Raw genomic sequence first — 23,401 nt, forward strand, 5'->3', positions numbered from 1 at the left:
TCATATGGCATTCACCTTTGTCGTATATCTCATTGCAGAGGTAGATTATTTCCTTCCTTCCCCTGTTTCCCAAACTCTCCAATATTTTTTCACGCTAGCTATATATTCCACGTGCATTTCGATTCCTCACCTTATTCAGCGCATTTTCTACTTCTTCTTCCGCTTCCATCTTCCAGCACACATCCTTTTGTGATTTTCAAGTAATAGGTTATTACACGTCGCTAGTGAATTTTCTTTGCAAAAGCTTATGGACTGAAGCTGCTTAATATGAATATTTACTTACACTCCTGCCTAAACAAAGATTTTAGGGAGAGGATTTTAATTTGCTCACGGTGTGACAAGCTCGCCCAAATTTTATGTAAGTGGCCAGCCAATAACAATTTCCTGTGACATTCTTGTTGCTATGTTTCCCGTTTCCTTAGGTTTTACTTTCTTATGTAGCATTTTCCTTCTTTTCCTGCTTTCTTTGAGTATGCGCTTTAGTTTTCTTAGGTCTGTCCACATTCGTTCCTTTTAATGTGTGTCAGGGCGCTGATGACCTCGATGTTGAGCGCCCATAAGCCCCAACACACCACCACCACCACTTATTCCGGATTTTACGCATTAGGCATTATGTATTACTGAACAAAAATGCAGTGTTTTGTAGATAAATGATTTTTAATACCACTGTTACTCAGTTTTCGCCTTTTGAGCTCGGTTTCTTCGCGTGTTAGCTCGTTCACTGCCACATAGGGCTGACACCTGCCAAACGTAAGTTCAGCGGAAGCCGCTCACATACAGCAGTGTAGCTAGAAAGCCTACATACTTTGAATTCTTAGGTGGACACATTAAAACACGCTGAAGAGGTAATGAGGCATACCAAGCGTGCTTCGGTATGGGTACAGTAGTTTTTCTGTAGGCACTTGGTTTCTTCACGGTACGTAGAGGATGTAACGGGCCACGAAGGCGGGAGTGTAGCTCAAGTGCAACACGAAACACGTGTACAAACTCAGAAGTGCAACATAGCGTGGAGCCTAGAATGTAACCCTTTCAGAGCACCGTACAAAACTCACTGAAGCGGACAGTATTAGTTGCAAACTCAGGGTATTCGCCAGATGGTGCAGGTATGTACATATGAGGAAATTCAGTCCAGTAAAAATTGTCGGAGTATGCAGTGAGGAGATCTCTACATATACGTCTCCAACTGACTGTCAGTACGCTCTTAATGTAGTGAAATGCGAAGATGTGTACTCCATAAATCGTAGAAGCATGGTACTCTTCGACTACAAGATTAGTGAGTCACCGCCAGAATGAGTCATGTCATACAAATAGGAATCAACATGGATTCCGGAAACAGCGATCGTGTGAGACCCAACTCGCTTTATTTGTTCATGAGACCCAGAAAATATTAGATACAGGCTCCCAGGTAGATGCTATTTTTCTTGACTTCCGGAAGGCGTTCGATACAGTTCCGCACTGTCGCCTAATAAACAAAGTAAGAGCCTACGGAATATCAGACCAGCTGTGTGGCTGGATTGAAGAGTTTTTAGCAAACAGAACACAGCATGTTGTTATCAACGGAGAGACGTCTACAGACATTAAAGTAACGTCTGGCGTGCCACAGGGGAGTGTTATGGGACCATTGCTTTTCACAATATATATAAATGACCTAGTAGATAGTGTCGGAAGTTCCATGCGGCTTTTCGCGGATGATGCTGTAGTATACAGAGAAGTTGCAGCATTAGAAAATTGTAGCGAAATGCAGGAAGATCTGCAGCGGATAGGCACTTGGTGCAGGGAGTGGCAACTGACCCTTAACATAGACAAATGTAATGTATTGCGAATACATAGAAAGAAGGATCCTTTATTGTATGATTATATGATAGCGGAACAAACACTGGTAGCAGTTACTTCTGTAAAATATCTGGGAGTATGCGTGCGGAACGATTTGAAGTGGAATGATCATATAAAATTAATTGTTGGTAAGGCGGGTACCAGGTTGAGATTCATTGGGAGAGTCCTTAGAAAATGTAGTCCATCAACAAAGGAGGTGGCTTACAAAACACTCGTTCGACCTATACTTGAGTATTGCTCATCAGTGTGGGATCCGTACCAGATCGGGTTGACAGAGGAGATAGAGAAGATCCAAAGAAGAGCGGCGCGTTTCGTCACAGGGTTATTTGGTAACCGTGATAGCGTTACGGAGATGTTTAACAAACTCAAGTGGCAGACTCTGCAAGAGAGGCGCTCTGCATCGCGGTGTAGCTTGCTCGCCAGGTTTCGAGAGGGTGCGTTTCTGGATGAGGTATCGAATATATTGCTTCCCCCTACTTATAACTCCCGAGGAGATCACGAATGTAAAATTAGAGAGATTAGAGCGCGCACAGAGGCTTTCAGACAGTCGTTCTTCCCGCGAACCATACGCGACTGGAACAGGAAGGGGAGGTAATGACAGTGGCACGTAAAGTGCCCTCCGCCACACACCGTTGGGTGGCTTGCGGAGTATAAATGTAGATGTAGATGTAGATACAAATAAGTGGAAGTAGGTGTGAAGAGTGTGAGGTAACGGGCGAGTTGGCTAGCGCGGGCCGGTCGGCAGGCCGAACACGTGGTGCCGCACTGCTGGCCGCAGCAAGAGGGGTCCAGCGGCCGCGTGGCTACGAATTCCATGGTGACACTGTATCGATGAAAGAGACTTGCATGCCGAGAGTGCCAAAGATGGCGGACTTTGTGAAACCATCATGGCAGACATTTCACAGTTCACATAGAAATTAATAGTAGCCATATGAATCATGATACCTCAAAAAGAAATATGTTCATCACTATTATTTGCACGACGATTCTGATAGTGTAATCAGATTTTCAATATCTTTATTAGTTTGAAGTTCAGTATCTGACGGTAAATTATACAAGTAACACCCAGTAACATATTTCCAAAATATAAACGGTTCTTCCGATTTCGTCGATCTACGTGTCTTTAGAAAGCTATTAGAGTAAACCTAAATTGGTATGAATTACAGGCATGTAACTTGAATAGTACATGATTTATTGGAGGTCAAAGTGGCCGAATACTTTCGCTCGCGTCAGGCCGTAAGTATGCCACAGTTACACGAAGAAATGGTAGCAGCATGCTTATAAATATATTTATTCACCCATGTATTTGTTTGTATCCGATAAATACTATTCATGAAGAAATTGGTTAAATATTTACTGTGTTGTAGAAAGCACAGAGACATTAGGTTACTGGCCTACCTTTCGTTCTATTCCTTTAATATACAGGGTGTTACAAAAAGGTACGGCCAAACTTTCAGCAAACATTCCTCACACACAAAGAAAGAAAATATGTTATGTGGACATGTGTCCGGAAACGCTTACTTTCCATGTTGGAGCTCATTTTATTACTTCTCTCCAAATCACATTAGTCATGGAATGGAAACACACAGCAACAGAATGTACCAGCGTGACTTCAAACACTTTGTTACAGGAAATGTTCAAAATGTCCTCCGTTAGCGAGGATACATGCATCCACCCTCCGTCGCATGGAATCCCTGATGCGCTGATGCAGCCCTGGAGAATGGCGTATTGTATCACAGCCGTCCACAATACGAGCACGAAGAGTCTTTACATTTGGTTCCGGGTTTGCGTAGACAAGAGCTTTCAAATGCCCGCATAAATGAAAGTCAAGAGGGTTGAGGTCAGGAGAGCGTGGAGGCCATGGAATTGGTCCGCCTCTACCAATCCATCGGTCACCGAATCTGTTGTTGAGAAGCTCACGAACACTTCGACTGAAATGTACAGGAGCTCCATCGTGCATGAACCACATGTTGTGCCGTACTTGTAAAGACACATGTTCTAGCAGCACAGGTAGAGTATCCGTATGAAATCATGATAACGTGCTCCATTGAGCGTAGGTGGAAGAACAAACTAAAATGAGCTCTAACATGGAAATTAAGCGTTTCCGGACACATGTCCACATAACATCTTTTCTTTATTTGTGTGTGAGGAATGTTTCCTGAAAGTTTGGCCGTACCTTTTTGTAACACTCTGTATGTTTATTTAATTTGTTTATGTATCTAGTAATGTGTCTTAGAGGGTGTTTATGGTCCATCCGTAGGAATATTTATTTAATTTCAAATTATTTAAATGTAAATCCAGTATTTAGGAAGTGTTTCAATATGTTTGTGAGTGTACGTTGGCTTGGAGACATGGACGGAGCGTTCTAGCCAATCACAGCGCTCGTTACTAAGAGAGACGTATGGAGATTTGGGAGGAGCGTCGTTTCCGGAGAGGACAGGAGGCAGTTCGAAAAAGTACGGCAGTTCTGGACTGTATGGCACAGGACACGGGAAGTGCTGAACGCGATGGCGTGACGGACGCGGAGTCGGCGGAAAGGCTTGGACAGTGCAGCAGTTTGCGCATGGCCGCGGAGGATAGAAAGATTTCGAAGTGCCGACCAGAGAAGTAGGATTGTATTGTTTCCGTAATATTCAGCTTACATTTTGTTTAACTGCCGTACCATCGACACCAATAAGTGTCCATTCTCAAAAGTACTTCTACTATCATACTCATCGTTTAAAGTCGTACCTGCAGATTTTATTTAATTGCAAGCATACATCTATAAATTTATATGTCACATTCATAATTCGAAATTGCCGAGTGATAGAAACCTTCGACCATTCGATTCATCTGTGGATCCTTATAGTATACTGTAGACTCAGCAGTATTTGGCCTGTAATGCAGCAACTACGTATCCCAGCCCCTAGACAACGAAACCAGTCATAACTTTTAATACTGCAACTCTGAGTCAGAGGGTGCGTAGTTGAGGGCCACCCACGCCATTTCCTTATTAGAATGCCTACAAGAGGAACGGCCATTTAGGCACAGCTTAATAGAACACTGGGAAAGAACAGTCAGAGTACAAAAGAGATAGGCACTCATATAAAAAAAAATTTATACGGTCCGTAACTGAATGCTGCTCAGTGTGAGCAGAAACTACAGCATTTGATCAGAGGTGTCACAAGAGGTGGATCTACCAAAATAAAGGAAGCAAAAAGTATTGTGTTGCCAGTGGATAAACAGTAACAGTATAACTCAGTGACTGATAACGTGAACTAGTCATTGGAAGTCTCCAGAGTAACAAATCCATCGGGGACATTTCAACCCTTCTAAAGCTTCCCAGGTCGGCTTTTGGTGATGTGATTGTGAAGTGGAAGCGCAAAGCAGCAGCCGCTGCTAAGTCAAGAGCTGGCAAAGCCTCGTGTACCAGCGGGCAGAGACCGTCGAGCATTGGTAAGAGTCGTTATAAAAAAACTCGCATGAAATCAGCGGAAGGAGTCACTTCTGAATTTAAGAGCGCTACCAGCAGGCCAACTACAACAATGACTACGCGTAGCGTACAAAAATATTGGGTTGCAATGATCGAGCAGTTCCTCACTAGCCACATACACTGAAGAGCCAAAGAAACTGGTACAGGTGCCTAATATCTTGTTGGGTCGCCGTGAGCTCGCAGAAGTGCCGCAACACGACGTGACATGGATTCGACTAATGTCTCAAGTAATGCTCGAGGGAACTGAAACCATGAATTCTGCAGGGCTGTTCGCAAATCCGTAAGACGACGATGGGGTGGAGATCCCTTCTGAACTGCACGTTTCAAGGCACCCCAGATATGCTCAATGGTGTTCATGCCTGGGGAGTTTGGCGGCCAGCGGAAGTGTTTAAACTCAGAAGAGTGTTGCTGAAGCCACTCTGCAGTAATTCTGGACGTTTTGGATGTAGCATTGTCCTGCTGGAATTGGCCAAATCCGTCGGAATGCACAATGGACATGAATGAATGCAAGTGATCAGAAAGGATATTTACGTACGTGTCACCAGTCAGAGTCGTATCTAGACGTGTCAGGGGTCTCATATCACGCCCCGCACCATTGCAGAGCCTTCACCAACTTGAACGACCCCTGCTGACATGTAGGGTCCATGGATCCATGCGCAGGTCTGTACCAGTGTGTTTGGCGCTTCAGTGCATTTCTGCAGTCAGTGCTAAGCGACGATTGAGGTGCTGTAAAGAGCGACGCCAATTAACAGTGGATGCCTACAAACGAGTAATTTGGATTGATGAATCATGCTACACCTTGTAGCAATGCTATGGAAGGGGTTGGGTTTAGTGAACGCCTGGAGACCGTTACGTGGGATCATGTGTAGCGCCTACAGTGAAGTACCAAGGATGAGGTGTTACTGTATGGGGGTGTTTTCATGGTTAGGGCGTGGTCCCCTTATTATGCTTAACAAAACGCTAAATGCGGAAGGATGTGAACACATTTTACAACATTCTATAACGTGTACAGTAAAGGATCATTTCGGAGACGATGGTTCTTTGTACCACCACGACAATGTTATAAAGCAGCATCTGTGAGGCAATGGCTTATAGACAGTAACATTCCTGAAATCGAATGGCTTACTCCTGAACACAATGAGAAATCTACGGGATGAATTATAATGTTGAGTTCATTCCAGATCCCAGCGTCCAATACCACTACCCTCTCTGGTTTCGACTTCTGAAGAAGAATGCGCTGCCATTCCTCACACGTGTTCAGCACCTCACCGAAAGTTTCCGCAGCAAAGTTCATGCCATAAAGGCACTTTTCCCATCTCTATCAGTGAATATAACGCGAAGGAGCCTTAATATATTGAAACGTAGCCCCTGGAACACATTTTGCGGCGATTCGCAGAATATAGATGTAAATGTGAACGTACCAAAGCAACGCCAACCATAAGTCACTAGCAAGTAATTAACTAGTAGAAATGGTGATATGAAATGCGGATTTTCAGGTTACTGTTCTATGCCCTGTGATGTGTTTTCCCGGGAAGCGACGCGGTCGAAAGAGCCTACAAGAATCGATCGGTTCCCATTGGATACTGGGCCATGATCGCGCTGATCAGCTTACGGTAAACTTTGTACAACTAGTACCCAACATAATAGATCACCCGCACCGTAATCAACATCGACGGCTTGCAGTTGAAGCTACTACGGACGAGAAGGATTGTGGTGCGGGACTGTCCAGCAGCACGTACCTCAAATCCCATATTTTCTTTTTTCTAGTCGCAAGCAGGCAACATTGCTACCAATGAAACAAACTTTTTTTTTTTAATTTAACAGCGCCTCCGAATGGCTATTCAGATAAAGATGACACCCCGCATTTTTATTTGAGTATCTAGAATGTAACAAAGGACGACAAAACCATACAAAGAACTCAAAATTAGTTCGAAGTTCTATGAGCTATCAAAAGTATTCCTTAGGCTTTGTAAAAGAAAACACTAATGATAATTAACTTTGCGCTAAGTACCTGATTGGTTCATTAATTCGAGCAAATTTTTAAAACAAAACTATGAATGACACAAAGTTCAATTACTTTACATTTATTTTGAGAAAATGTTCATGCATTACTTTCAGAAATATCAGTGATTTAATATGTCACATTTAAATAAATAGCAGTTTAATTTTATTTCATGTCTTTGAATTTTGTACTTGACTGCATGGGAAATTACTCGAAGCAATTTGAAATTAAGTGTTGTTGTTCTGGTATTCAGTCCGAAGAGTGGTTTCATGCAACTTGTAACCTCCCCCTCACTTATCGACCTTAATGACAGTGAAAAATTAAACCGCGTGTACCTAATGGAAATTTGGGAAAAGTAATCGTCACCGAGGTTAATTTGTCGGTAAAGAGGGAGGAAAGGGTTACATCTAAATGAAAGGAAAAGTGCTAATGAAACTGGTGGAAATTAATTTTGAAATAGGGGTAAAGTTAATAAAGAAAGTAAATGTACGGCCGTTACATTAACAATCAACTAGCGGTAATTAGATATTTGAGATTTGGGGGAAATTGCGGTCGCCAGTCCTAAGGACAATTACTATAGTAACTGAAAAAGAAAAATTATTACACATATAATTAGCACTAGAAGCGTGGCAACTGAAGGTTGACAAGTGTAGTGTGAAAACTGAAAGTTTGTCAGAAGTAATAAATTTCGCTACACTCTGACTTAATTTAGCAAAAGAATTAATAAAACCGGAAAATCGAAAGTTAATTTAGTGACTGAAGTTAATAGTGAGCTTTCTTGGCGAAGCACATCGAAATTCAGTAAAATACGGTTAGTCTTGGACTACCTCAACAATCATTTCAAAAGCTACTTGAATCTACGCAATTTAGAAAGAAGAGATTTAACTTTGAACTTGAATTAAATGATTCTGAACGATTAACAATAGTAAAATTTAGTATGTACCAAGCTGAGCTGCAGTCACAGGTAAGCTAAAATACGGTAACAAAAATCGCACTCTTATTTTGTGCTTGTGTAATCTGAATATTGTAGCCAGCTATGAATGCTTTAACTGAACTTTGAAATTAAAGTAGTGAAGTGGAATGATGCTGGCGTTTGAATTTCAACGACACTCGGGTTCATTCCGGAAAAGGAAGGGACCCTGCTTGGTAATGCAATTGGGACAATGAGCAACAAACGTTCATGCTAAGTTGCTGTAATTTTGTGATGCAACAATTTTAAAAGTTTGAAAAGCTGAGGTCTGCCATACAGTTCTAAAACTTTACGTGCTTCCTGTCTTCCTTGTTGGTTGGTTGAAGGTTCGAAGCCGTCGATCGAGGAGGTGGCGACAGTCACTCATTGTCGGCCGTCGCTGTTGCAGAAGCTGGATGTTGGCGCGCCTTCTTCTCGACATGGTCACCAGACGAAACGGGCTCTTGATGTGCGCCAGCTAATGCTTCCCGTCCGCGACACCATGTCAGAAACTATCATCGCAAGTCGAGCGCAATTACATGCTGCCAAACCCCGAAAGCGCGGCAACTTGCGGGAGCTTCACACAACACACCTGCTCCACTCGCTACTCCAGCCAGACTCCCTCTTCTCAGCCCGCACTCCACGCGGCAGAGTTAACCCTACCAAAGATCCTAAACACTTTCGTTCTCCACACGACCTATCGATGTATTCGTTCGATAGTATAGTTTTCCCTAGGCCAGACCCAGCGTATAAATACAAATAATATTCACAAAACAAACCAATCATACATCGACATAAATGCATATATATACAAACAGTAAAACAATTACAATATACAAGACACAGAAATGTTATATCTTCAGGTAACAAAATAAAGAAAAAATTTGCAGTGCAATAGATGGAAATAGGAGGATATGCATTTCCGGCGTTACAAACTCTCCATGCTGCACTATCCTGTGCAAAACCCTTCCTCTTCCAGTAACTACTGCAACCTACATCTTTCTGAATCTGCTTACTGTATTCATTTCTTGGTCTCTCTCTACGATTTTTGCCTCCAGTTCTGAAAGATTGATCCCTTAATGTCTCAGGATGGGTCCTAACAACATATGCCAGGTTGTGTCACAAATCTCTTTCTTCTCCCATCTTCAGCACCTCCTCGTTAGTTACATGATCTACCACTCCAATCTTCAACATTCTTCTGCAGCACCACATTTGGAAAGCTTCTATTCTCTTCTTGTCTAAACTGTTTATTGTCCATGTTTTACTTTCGTACATGGTTACACTCTAGACAAATACTTTCAGAAAAGACTTCCTAACACTTAACTCTATACTTGATGTTAACAAATTTCTCATCTTCAGAAATGTTTTTCTTTCCATTCCCAGTCTACGTTTTATATCCTCTCTAATTCGACATTCATCAGTTATTTTTCTCCCCAAATAGCAAAACTCATCTACTACTTTAGTGTCTCATTTCATAATCCAATTTTCTCAGCATCGCCTGACTTAATACGACTACATTCCATTATCCTCGTTTTGTTAATGTCTCAAGAAGTGCAGTGGCCGGTAGTGTGTGTTGTGATGATTTTCAAATGGTTCAAATGGCTCTGAGCACTATGCGACTTAACTTCTGAGGTCATCAGTCGCGTAGAACTTAGAACTAATTAAAGCTAACTAATCTAAGCACATCACACACATCCATGCCCGAGGCAGGATTCGAACCTGCGACCGCAGCGGTCGCGCGGTTCCAGACGTAGCGCCTAGAACGGCTCGGTCACTACGGTCGGCGAGTTTCAAATACATTGCGTTAACTAAACGCAAACATTTATTACTTATTTGCAGTTGATCACTGTAATGAAAACAGTTATGTAGTCGTTTCACTGCATACATTTTTTTTCTGTGGTGTACAGGCTCTGTATTTCAATTGCTGTCACAGATAGCGCTGTACACTCAACAAATTAGTCTTTCTTCTAAATTATTGTTTTCTTATTCGTTTCTCAGTACACAATAAATTTTCCTTTGTGTTCGTTTTAAGCAGAATGTAACATATTTTACCCGAAGATTTAAAACAAGAGTGTTATGAACGATGAAACGGTTTTGTCCACTGCTATTTGCGTTTATAATACTGCGTATAGTATGTTAATACCGTGTACGCTTTTTAAAAACTAGCAAACAGCAATTTTTACATAATTTGTTAGTTAAAGCAATTGTTCTTTTTGTCGGTCTGTTCTCAGATCTGAATATATTAATTAAGTAACCAAAACTGGTCATCACTTTATAAGGAACATTTTTAAATGTTAAATGCAATTGAAACAATATATACGAGGGACGTCAAATAAGTGACGCATTTTTTCCTCGGCAAATTTCGGTTGAAAAAATGCGGAATTTTGTTGTGGGACTTCGTGGAATATTCCCGCTTCAACCCCTATAGTTTAATGAACTTCCGATAAGTAGTGGCGCTATACGTAGTATTCAAAATGGTGTCCGCAACAAAGGAGCGTTCCAGCAAGAGAGCTGTCACTGAATTTCTTTTAGCGGAAGACCAGAGTTTCGCAGATATCCTTAGGCGTTTACAAAATGTGCACGGACACATGACTGTGGAAAAAGCACGGTGAGTCGTTGGCCGAGGTGTATGTCATCATCGCAACAAGGTCGCGCAAACTCGTCCTACTTCCCGCGCATGCAGCTGTGACTCTGCAATGTTGGAACGTGCGGACGCTCTCATTCGATGCAAACCACTGATCACAATCAAACACATCGCTGCACAATTGGACGTCTGTTGGAAGTGCTGACATACTCGTCCACCAGTTTATGTACTCAAAGGCATATGCCTGCACGGTTCCTAATAAGATATCATAAAGAGTAATTACGGATCATCTGTGCGGAGTTACTTGCGCGTTACAAGGCCGATCGTGACAGTTTTTTTCTCGAACATCGTCACAGGCGATGAAACGTGGGTTCATCACTTCGAACCGGAAACAAAACGGCAATCTAAGGAGAGGCGCCTGAAGAAAAAGTTTATAGCCACCCACAGCCCGTGCAAAGACGGCGACGTCTTCTGTGACTCTGAACGGGTTATTCCTTTTTATGTCCTCCCTCATGGTGCAACGATCAGCTCGGAAGTGTATTGCGCTACCCTCAGGAAACTAAAGAAACGACTTCATTGTGTTAGTTGCCAAAAACATGCAAACCAAGTCCCCATTCTCCATGACAACGCAAGGCCTCACACAAGTCTGCGCACCCGAGAGGAGCTCACAAAACTTCACTGCACTGTTCCTCCTCATCGACCCAACAACCTGGATGTCGCATATTCTGACTTCCGTCTGTTTGACCCAATGAAGGATGCACAGCAGTACGTGGATGACGGGAACGTTATTGATGCAGCAAGACGTTGGCTTCAACATCGACCAGTAGAGTGGTAGTATTCGGGCATAGAGGCCTTCCCAGGAAGGTAGCCATCGCCTGGACCAAGATTATGATGAAAAATAGGGTTTTGTAGGCAAAAGACTGGAGAATATTGTGGTGTATTGGAACCCTGAATAAAACCAGTCTGCTTCCAAATGGTTCAAATGTCTCTGAGCACTATGGGACTTAACAGCTGAGGTCATCAGTCCCATAGAACTTAGAACTACTTAAACCTAACTAACCTAATGACATCACACACATCCATGCCCGAGGCAGGATTCGAACCTGCGACTGTAGCGGTTGCGCGGATCCAGACTGAAGCGCCTAGAGTCGCTCGGCCACTCCGGCCGGCGTGCTTCGACAAAAAAGATGTATTTCATTACTTACTAAAGGACCATTCTAGAAAATTTTCAAAGTTTTAAAAGGTTCTTAAAAATTTTAAAATTCTCTATGTGATTAAGGTTAAAAGTATCGTCCTAGTGATGCTTGCCGAAATGAAACTAGTTACCAAGTCTCTGTTTGTTCAATAACTAAGTGGAAATAACTGTCGAGAATTTGTGAAACAATTTAATCTGAATGACGAAGTAATCAGAAAGACACCAAGGGAATTACTCAGTATTATAGTGTTTTCGAAAGATTTTTGTTGCTGCTGTTCTTACATATTATTTCTTGCGTTGTGTCTTATGTCTATGCATAGGGTCGAGAAGCGTGCTTGCTAATGAATTTGGTTCTACAGCCCGACCAGTCTCCCCGTTGGGGCTTCAACTGAAGAATGCGATACACTACCTTTACCCTGTAGCCGTGTCAGGCATTTCCTTTTACAGAGAAAGTAACAGAATCTTAATGCTATCAGTTGCTTTTGTTAACACTTTATGCAGTGTATTTACTTACCCGCTTCGAAACCGAAGTTACTGCAAAAATAACACTCTGAATGCCCGACAGCCAAATCCAAATTTAAATTCCTAATAAGAAAACCCAAGGACACGTTGTAAGCCATAGAAGCCGTTGCCAGTGGTTTTTATTGTTAAATGGACTGAGTAAGCGATGGTACATCCGTGCTGAGACGTTCTTGGGAAACGTCCTGCGGGCTGCGTCCAAGTGGATCCAGATTCTGTATTGACTTGTTCTTTAACAGTCTTTCTTCTCACGTTCTATTTGCACGTGGGAACGAAATGGGAAAAAAGTGCAATGATAGTATGGAATCATTCCTGTCAGGCAACCTGGTGCTAGTCTTTCTGTTTGACCCCATGTGGGCAACTTGCACGTCTTTGTGATGATGATGAGACGAAATAAGTAGTGCAACAGAGACACCCAGTCCCCAAGAGAGAAAAATCTCCGACCCACCAGAAAATCTAAAGGGGACCCGGCGACCTGGAGGCAGTGACGCTAGACTACAAGGTGTGAGCTGAAATGGAAAAGAACCCTAACATATGATACAATGTAAAGTACTCTTTGCGATAGAATTCTTCGATAGTTTTGTGCCGTCAGCAGATATCAAATATCTGCCGCAATTAGAAAGGCAACGCAGGAAGAGGTACCAGGCGCTAACGCTGCAGCACTGCACCAGCTTGGGAAGCCTGCTGTGTTAGAAGAACAGAATGCTGGCTACCACAAGGAGGCAGAGTGTAGCGGAGCTGCCAAACAGGAAGATTTGGAAGGCACGCGTGGGTAGCCGTTGGCTGGTGGACGTCTAGCAGTAAAAGCGTGCTGTTTGTTGGACGTATGTTCCCCACGTTCGGTGCGGTTGCAGTAAGGCAGTGTGTGCTGTTGTACGTCTGCACGTTGCATGTACGCTGTCGTATTTATAGGAAGTAAACAGTAGTACAGTATAGCCCACATATACAATAGCTTTGCTTTAGCTTGACTTTGTTAATGTGTAATACTGCCAAACGATTTTTGTGTCTGATTCATCACGTGGCACATGGCATGGCACCAGCTACAAACAGGCCGTTTCACTACCTTTTAATTCCGCGAACATTTTAATGTGAAGACTTTTATCCAATGGGATTTTGTTTAATGGATTTTATTTGGTTTTACTGACGGTTACACATACCACGTTATCTGACACTAGCTTCTTTGTTCTCAAATTTGTCGTCACCAATATGTCACTTTACATCTCCACGTACTTCTGACGAAGACTATTTTGCAATTGTTGAAACCATGGTCAAGGTTTGTTACTTTATACGTGCAAGTGGTTACCCGATTTTCTCAAATCATTCATTGACTGATCACACTTGATCTCGTGTACAAGGTTTAAGGTGAACTGCCAGTTTATGCAACGGTACTCAGTGAATAAAGTTGTGTTTGTCTTTCTGATGTTTCTGAATAATATACGGTTCAACGTATGTCAGGCAGTGTTGTAATTCTAAGTAACTGGTTATGTGTAAACTCAGCGAGCCTCGGCCTTAATTAACTCTGCCACGAATCCACCCGGCGGATTAATGTCGAGGTCCGGTGTGCCGGCCAGTCTGTGGATGGTTTTTAAGGTGGTTTTCTATCTGCTTCGGCAAATGCTGGCTGGTTCCCCTTATTGCGCCTCATTTACAGTATGTCGGCGATTGCTGCTCAAACACTGTCTCCATGTACGCTTGCACCTTAATTACTCTACCAAATAAAAATTGGGGTTACACTCGTCTAATGTGAGACGTTCCCTGGTGGGGGGTGCACTGGGGGCCGAACACGAACCGCACAATAACCCTGGGTTCAGTGTGGGCGGCAGAGGGGTGAGGAGAGTGCTGTAGCCTGTTGTGGGGTTGTGCACTACTGAGGCCACGGCGGGGACAAAGCCTTTCCGTCGTTTCTAGGTCCTCAGTTCAATACAATACAATGCCTGAATTTCCTGTGTATTGGCTATTTTGTGTGGTATATTTTTATTTGACCTCTGCTTTAATTTACATTGAGTGTAATAGTGTAATTTTATTCTTAGCTATTAATATTTTTGATTATTATTGTTTTCATTCTATGCGGTTTGCTCAATCACTGTGAGCTTTAGTTATATTCTAAGCCAAAAAGGAACGACGCACCACGAGGAAGTTATGCAAATTCATATTCTTACAGGTATCGATGAAAAATACAGAACTCATGGCCAATAGATGAATGTGTGACGCTACAGAGCAATTTAATTGCTCAGCTGGCAACGATAGTAAACCAGTAAACAGGGGATATGTCAATACCAAGACATAAAGGTGTTGCGAATTCCATACCGCGTACTGCGCTGGACAGTAACTATGCCTCGCAGACGGGTCCGAGAACAATATATGCAGATGTCAGCATTTGATAGAGGACGTGCAGTTGGGCTCAAAGAAGCCGGTTGGAGTAATCGTCGATTCGGCCAGCCCGGTTGGCCGTGCGGTGTAACGCACGACTTTCCGGGAGGGAAGGAGCGCCTGGTCCCCGGCACGGAATCCGCCCGGCGGATTTGTGTCGAGGTCCGGTGAACCGGCCAGTCTGTGGATGGTTCTTAGGCGGTTTTCCATTTGCCTCGGCGAATGCGGGCTGGTTCCCCTTATTCCGCCTCAGTTACACTATGTCGGCGATTGCTGCGCAAACAAGTTCTCCACGTACGCGTACACCACCATTACTCTACCACGCAAACATAGGGATTACACTCGTCTGGTGTGAGATGTTCCCTGGGGGGGTCCACCGGGGGCCGAACCGCACAATAACCCTGGGTTCGGTGTGGGGCGGCGGAGGGGTGAAGTGGACTGCGGTAGTCGTCGTGGGGTTGTGGGCCACTGCGGCTGCGGCGGGGACGGAGCCTCTCCGTCGTTTCTAGGTCCCCGGTTAACATACAACACAATTGTCGAATCGCTCTACATCTGAATAGGAGCGATGCAGCTATGTGACGATGTTGGCAAAAATGGGTGAACCATGGCCGAACACAGTCTCAAAAACGAAACAGTCGACCTATTGAGACGATAGAACTAGAGGACAGAGGAATCATCAGAGAGGCACTCAGAGACAAGAATTCACCATTGTCATCGATCCCAAGTGCAACTGGTGCTTCAATGGCTAACAGGCGTCTCAAAGAAAGAGGCCTGCTCTGACGGCGGCCCTTGCGCTGTCTACCGTTGACCTCTGTGTGCCGATAAGCACATTTGCAGTGGTGACGGCGCATTTGACCATGAATCTCACTAGCAGGATTAGAATTGTCTTCAGTGATGAGCCCCCTTCGAGCTGAAGTCCGATGACCAACGAAGACGTGTCTGGAGACGTCCCCCAACCCCAGACATGGGCGATCGGCGGGATACCAACCTGACTGCTGCCTGCCATACGGCCCGACAAGCAGGAATGATGGTCGGGGCAGCACTCCATTTCATAGCAGGACTCCTTTGGTTGTCAGCTGCGGCACCTTTACAGCATAGCGGTGCGTCGACAATATTCTACGCCCCGTTTTGTTGACCTTCAAGGCAAGCCATCCTGGGTTTACATTTCAGCAAGATAATGCTCGTCTGCACACAACGAGAGTTTCTACTGCCTGTATTCGTGCTTGCCCAACCCTACCCTGGCCACTAACGTCGTTCAATCTCTCCGCCACTGAGAACATAAAGGCAGATCCCTCCGAACAGCTCGTGACTTTGACGATCTAACGCGCCAATTGGACAGAATTCAACAGGGTATCCCTCTGGAGGACATCCAACAACTCTATCAATCAACGCCAAACCAAATAGCTACTTTCTTAAGAGCAAAGGTGGACCAACGCGTTATTATCTTGCTGAATTTCTGAAGCTCTTCTCTTGAATAAAACATCCAATTTTCCTGAGGTTGCAACATTTTTTTGCCTCAATATGTATATAATACCTACCGTTTTCCGCACCAGTCGGATAATTGGTTCAAATGGCTCTGAGGTCATCAGTCCCCTAGAACTTAGAACTACTTACACCTAACTAACCTAAGGACATCACACACATCCATGCCCGAGGCAGGATTCGAACCTGCGACCGTAGACATCTATAGTCCAGGAATGCCCTTTTTACCACTGCCAGCATGCTTTTTTTGTCCTCTCTGCTCCGTTCGTCGTGAGTTATTTTGTTGCCTAGGGAGCAGAATTCCATGGCTACGTCTACTTCGTGATCCCCAGTTCTGACCGAGCGAGGTGACGCTGTGGTTAGCACACTGGACTCGCATTCGGGAGGACGACGGTTCAATCCCGCGTCCGGCCATCTTGGTTTAGGTTTTCCGTGATTTCCCTAAATCTCTTCAGGCAAATGTCGGTATGGTTCCTTTGAAAAGGGCACCGCCGACTTCCTTACCCGTCCTTCCCTAATCCGATGAGACCAATGACCTCGCTGTTTGGTCTCCTCCCCCAAAACAACTCAACCAACAACCCTGTGCTGATGTTAAGTTTATCCTGTTCTCAATTCTGCTACTTCTCATTACTTTCGAATTTATAGTTAAGGTTACAGAGTTGACATTGCAGTTGCATCGTTTAATATTGTGACCACTATGGCATTTCATGTTCGACTAACGCAGTACAAATACACCGAAAATGATTTGGGTTGACCACAGGTTGCCATTTTCAAATTTGCGTACAGTTCTGGCCAGTATAAGAATAAATTCATTGATTTCAAAATTCTGACTTCGCTGACGAGCAAGGGAAGTACGTATGACAATATAGCGACTTCTTTAATTATTATTTTGGAAAAAAACGTGATTCTTTAGGACATCATTTGTTTGGATTATTGTTATAAGAAAATGTTCAATTGTTCACCAAATAATACGACATTTATAACTTTTGTGACTCAGTTACTCACAACTGTCTCTTATGAGGTATATTTTTCGTCAGCTATTAATGCTTGTACAAATGGCCCAAATGGCTCTGAACACTATGGGACTTAACAGCTGAGGTCATCAGTCCCCTAGAACTTAGAACTACTTAAACCTAACTAACCTAAGGACATCACACACATCCATGCCCGAGGCAGGATTCGAACCTGCGACCGTAGCGATCGCGCGGTTCCAGACTGTAGCGCCTAGAACCGCTCGGCCACCCGGCCGGCAGTCGGATAATTCCTTTGTGGTGCGTCGGTTACTTTTCTCTTTGTCTTAGAGTGTATTTGCTAACAACTCTTGCACTTGTCTTCTATTGAGGAAGCGTTGTCTTCTTAATAAATCTTTGTTGTCCTTTTGGATACCCAGGTGATTGATTTACAATTAAAATTAAAGCTATTTTATCAAAGTTTTTGTAAACTGATATTTTTTTGTCGTTTGTTAAATAATATGTTGAAAGCACACGTTAACTGAAAGTCAACCAGGCCTGCTATCCATACTACCGCCAAAATAAGGTAGCAAATATAGGTGTACCTACTCTTCCGCAGCCAATTTTGGTAGAACGCTAACACCACGAGTTCAGGGCATTTTTCCATCTATTGTTCCGTGAATAATTCAGCGTGACCAAGTAAATGAGCTATACATTCTTGTTCATAAAAAGCAAAATACTTCGTACGACTAGAAATAAGACATTCGTATTCACAGGACATGTACATTAGTATTTTCAGCAGAAACGATTAGTATTTGAACTATGTCGGCCCCCAGGGTTAAAGGTCAACATCGATATCGCGATGCAACACCATCTACCGGTAAAATGTGCTGCGGCTCGCGTTGTCGCTATAAATCGGAGGTAATGGATCAGTGTGGCTCGAGCAGGCGTATGCGCGAACCGTACCGTCAAATCAGTGAGTTTCAAAGACGGCGCATTATTGGCGTGAGAGAATGTGATGCATCCATCCGGGAAACTGCTGCTCGTGCGGGACGAAGTGTTTCGGCAGTACAAATGGTATGTGCAGAATCGTTCACAGAAGGCCGTAGAATACGTCGGGATAGGTCAGGTCGAACCACCCAGACCATCCTCCGAGAAGATCGTCAGATCATCCGAATAGCATTGCTGGACAAATGTGTGTCCTCCTCGGCTCTGCCGTAACAGTGGAATAGTTCAACACATTGTACACTATAAGGCTTGACAGTCCATCGCCGTGTATTAGGGCATGGTTTACGTGCGCGTCGTCCTCTTCTCCACCTACCTTTGACGAATGTGCATAAACATGCTAGACGTCAATGGGGTACGTACCGACGTCACTAAGGAATACCATCAGATAGTGTTTTCGAACGATTCCAGGTTCTGTTTGTTTGAAAATGATGGCCGTGTTTTGGGTCGCCGCAGTCACGCGTACCGGCATCATAGTGACTGCGTTTGCACAAGACATACTGTGCCAACTCAAGGCGTTATGGTGTAGGCTACTATTGGGTACAGCCAAAAATCCCAGTTGGTGCGTGTTCAGGGCTCTTTGACCAGTGTGACCTATGTGACGTATGTGAATGACATCCTGCAACCCGTTACCATACCCTCTCTGTACAACATCCCGCATGCCATTTTTCAGCAAGCAATGCACAACTGCATGTTGCTGCAATAACACTTGCCTTCTTGGCGCCACGGGATGTCAGCCTTTTGCGCTAGCCCGCCAGATCGCCAGACTCGTCGGCAATCGAAAATGTGTGGGATATGATGAAACGACAGAAGCAGCGCTGTGACCCAATGCCAAGGGACTGATGACCTTAGCAGTTAAGTCACATAAGATTTCACACACATTTGAACATTTGTTAAAGTGAGGAACTCCAGAATAGGCGTGTGCCGTAAGGGAACCTTTCAAATTAAATTTTAAGACATGGGATATATCACTCAATTTTTTTCGGTTGTACTGGAAGCCTAATGAAAATGATACCTACTGAATAGCGCAGACAAAGCTTAAGGATGTGTTATGTTAATTAAAATCGTTTTATGTGTAGTGTCACGGTATGAATGTTATAGTTTCTTCTGGATGAGTCAAAATTGTCAACAACAAATTCCGTGTTCGTAAATATGAACAGGAATGACAATGTCAGAATTCCGAACAACTGCACAGTAGCCCATTTGTGGTTCGTTAACAGCTACCGAAGATCTTCGTGACCGCACTTTTATAGACTAAGAATATTCTTGGTGAGTGCCCAGAGTTGCCCTAAATATAACAGCATATGAGGTAACAGAGTGATAAGAAGCAGAGTAAACAAGCCTTTGCGTTTCAGTGTCAAAGACAGTGGAGGTTACCCATACAATGAAGGTATCAGCATTCACCGAATGCACAATGTTTTGAATGTGATACTGCCAAGAAATGCCCTCAGTCGTAAGACTCAAAACGGTCGATTTCACAGTGTTTGACCACCTTTGGACAGTAAAATTTCGCTTTTAGAACAGTTTCGTTTCAGAAAGTGTATGCACAGCGTTTTGTTACATTTAAGCGTTAATCCGTTCTCTGAGAGCCACGTGCTTATTTTACCGACTACATTACTGCAGTCAGATTCAAATATCTTCCCTATATACTTGAGACTAATGTATTCAGCTTCCCACTTTGTATAAAGTGAACTACTGTTGAACTTTCCCCTAATCTCGTAGTGGTACAACTCATGAAACGGTACTGCTTAATGTAATCAATGTAAGTGTCTGTTACATCAAAGTATATGCCTAGTATGCCAACCCGGTTAGCCGAGCGATCTAACGCGCGACTTTCTGGAGTGCGAAGGTGCGACTGGTCCCCGGCACGAATCCGCCCGGTGGACTTGTGTCGAGGTCCGGTGAGCCGGCCCGTCTGTGGATGGTTTTTAGGCGGTTTTCCATCTGCTTCGGCGAATGCGCACTGGTTCCCCTTATTCCGCCTCAGCTACACTATGTCGGCGATTGCTGCACAAACAAGTTCTCCACGTTCGCGTACACCACCATTACTCTACCACGTAAACATAGGGGTTACACTCGTCTCGTGTGAGACTTTCCCTGGGAGGGGGGGAGGGTTCCACTGGGGGCCGAGCTGCATAATAACCCTGAAAGAGTGGTTCGGTGTGGGGCGGCGGAGAGGTGAAGTGGACTGCGGTAGTCGACGTGGGGTTGTGGACCACTGCGGCTGCGGAGCCTCTCCGTCGTTTTTAGGTCCCCGGTTAACATACAACACAATACATACAATATGCCTAGTATCCTCAATCTATCGTTCAGACCTGCCCACAAAAGATTGCATACCTGCAACACCTCTAGCGCACATTCATGTCGTCATCTACCAGTAGAATATCGTGAATAAATTAGACTGTTTCATGTGCCGTCGGGTCCACCACAATTGAACTCGATAAGTTATCCACGAACAGCCACGTAGTCTGGATGCCTCCCATCTTTATTCGGACTGAAGTGCGTTGCGGAGCAGTCAAAGCGTGGGCCCAGAGCAGTGACCGCGCGGTCTGAATGAGTCAGCGCCAAGAGAGCGGCGCCCTTGTTGGTTCGCTGCTTGACCGGTGACCAACTTTCCCCTGAGCTCATCTGCCACGGACCACTACAGGTACGAGTGTTGCAGGTGCCAGTGAAGCAACTCGTCGCCTGCGGCCTTGGATCGCACACTCTCCTGTCACTTCATTTCATAGGCAGCTAAAAAATACCTGACTCGCAACTCCCCCTCTCCCCTCGCCAGCCCACCCACACACATACCTATTAGCACCCAGCGCCCGTGTGCTAGTCTGCCAAAGAGTTTTACGTTCGCTACTTCTCTCTTTCTATTTGCCAGGGTCTGCCTAGCAATTGACTAACCCGCACAACCAGTTTCATTCGGCTCCTAGTCCCGGCCTAACCAGTTATTTCGACTTCATGACGTATTCTAAAATTCTCTCACAGGATGGCGTCACCAACACAGACCCTTTTGCAAGAAGCGTGGTCGAGTTCATGTACACAACCAACTGGCTCCAACTGGTTCAACTGGCTCTAAGCACTATGGGTCTTCACATCTGAGGTCATCAGTCCCCTTGACTTAGAACTACTTAAACCTAACTAACCTAAGGACATCATACACATCCATGCCAGAGGCAGGATTCGAACCTCCGACCGTAGCAGCAGCGCGGTTCCGGACTGAAGCGTGTAGAACCGCTCGGCCACAGAGGCCGGCTGTACACAACCATTACAAACTGTTGCAGAATTTCATAACACGTTATATACTACCGTATTCTGACTTTCCTGAAGACACATAAACTCCTCTGCAAGAATTAACACACAGCCCGCAAAGAACGATCGTCTGGAAGCCAGTACACTATGTCCGACCACGAAACCCAGCAGCCAGTAGATACCAGCATCGAGCTTGCTTGTGAATCTTTCGATTAGAATTCTATTTTTTCACAGACGATTCTTGTGAATTGACGAGATGCTCGGAGCCAAGGTCGGATTTTTGCGAGATTTGCAATTACTTCGGAGTACGAAATGGTGTAGAGCTCAGACGCCATGTGGGTGCGTCATCATGTTGCCTAGGTTGTTACGTCTACGCTCCAGAAATTTCTCTGGGAATTCCTTAGACATAAACCATGCAGTCCCAATCTCTCCCCATGCGATTTCCGTAGTTTTAGGGCCCTGAAGAAAGACATTCGGGGCCGTCGATTTGTTTCTGACGAAGAGGTGCACTCCTGGGTACAATCATGGTTCAGTAAGCAACCGCAAACATTTTTTCATGAAGAGTGGGATAAATGCATTAACAGATATGGCGATTACTTTTGGAGTAATAAACAGTTTACTTACATTTTTCCATATGTCTTGTTTTCATTTGACTGCTCGTTATATTATAACATAGCAGTATCTGACACACTTTGACCTTCACTGTCGCCATGTTATCACGAAGGTCATCACATACCCACCACGTCTACGACTGAACCCACCAAGATGGTGGATGACGGAAATTTAAAAACAAGCGTGATACAAGGGGGGAAAATTTAAAAATTCTAGATGACGCTGCTGGAAAAACTTTTTCTATAAAAAATCTAAACTCCTCCCGAACAGGCCATGAAGGCCCAACCGCACCGACCGGCCGCCGTGTCATCCTCAGGCCATGAGCGTCACTGGATGCGGATATGGAGGGTGGAAAAACTTTTTAGCATCCATTAAACAAATGCAGAGCCCAACACAGCACTTAAGAATCCAAGCTAGCAGTTGGTGGAATTCATAAAAATGAAAAATCCGATGAAGACGCAGTATATTTTGCCAATCAGAATGCAAAGCTCGCCATGTTAAAAAATACTCGATTTTTTTTTCGCCGTGGGCAAAATCATCCAGTTATAATACAGTATTTCCACAAGCTTCCACACCTCACTCGGAGGCCATGTTCTAAAGAATTCGATTATTTATCAAAAGTTTCGTAAAATCACATGCACGCGCACACACACAAACACACACACACACACACACACACACACACAGGGTTTATGCCATGAACTTGCAGGTAAAGCTGCACTTGTAAAGGTTCAAAGTTAGATTAATGCACTACACTTCCGGAAACCCTGATAAAAAACGGAGGGCATCGTTCACACACACCGCTAAGAAAATGAATGGCTTGTTCACACGGACCGTTTCAATAAGTCGAACGGGTTTCTGTTTTACAAAAAAAAAGTAAAACGGGTTTCCGGTTAAAGAAACAGAACGGATCACCGTTTAAAAAACGGAACGGTCGTTCACACGGACCGTTGAAAAAAACCGAGCGGGTCTTCCACACAGGCCGTTTACAAAAAAGGGACGGCTCACGATTGAACAGAGGAAAAAAAGAAACGAGTGGAATCTACAAAAATCTAAAAAATGAAATGGGTCATCATTTTTCAAAATTGAAGAGGCGAGATAGTGTGTTTAAGCCATGAAATGAAATGTCGTGTGGCTAGGGCCTCCCGGCGGGTAGACCGTTCGCTTGGTGCAGGTCTTTCGAGTTGA

This window comes from Schistocerca cancellata, chromosome 1 (assembly GCF_023864275.1).
Source record: "Schistocerca cancellata isolate TAMUIC-IGC-003103 chromosome 1, iqSchCanc2.1, whole genome shotgun sequence".
NCBI lineage: Eukaryota > Metazoa > Arthropoda > Insecta > Orthoptera > Acrididae > Schistocerca > Schistocerca cancellata.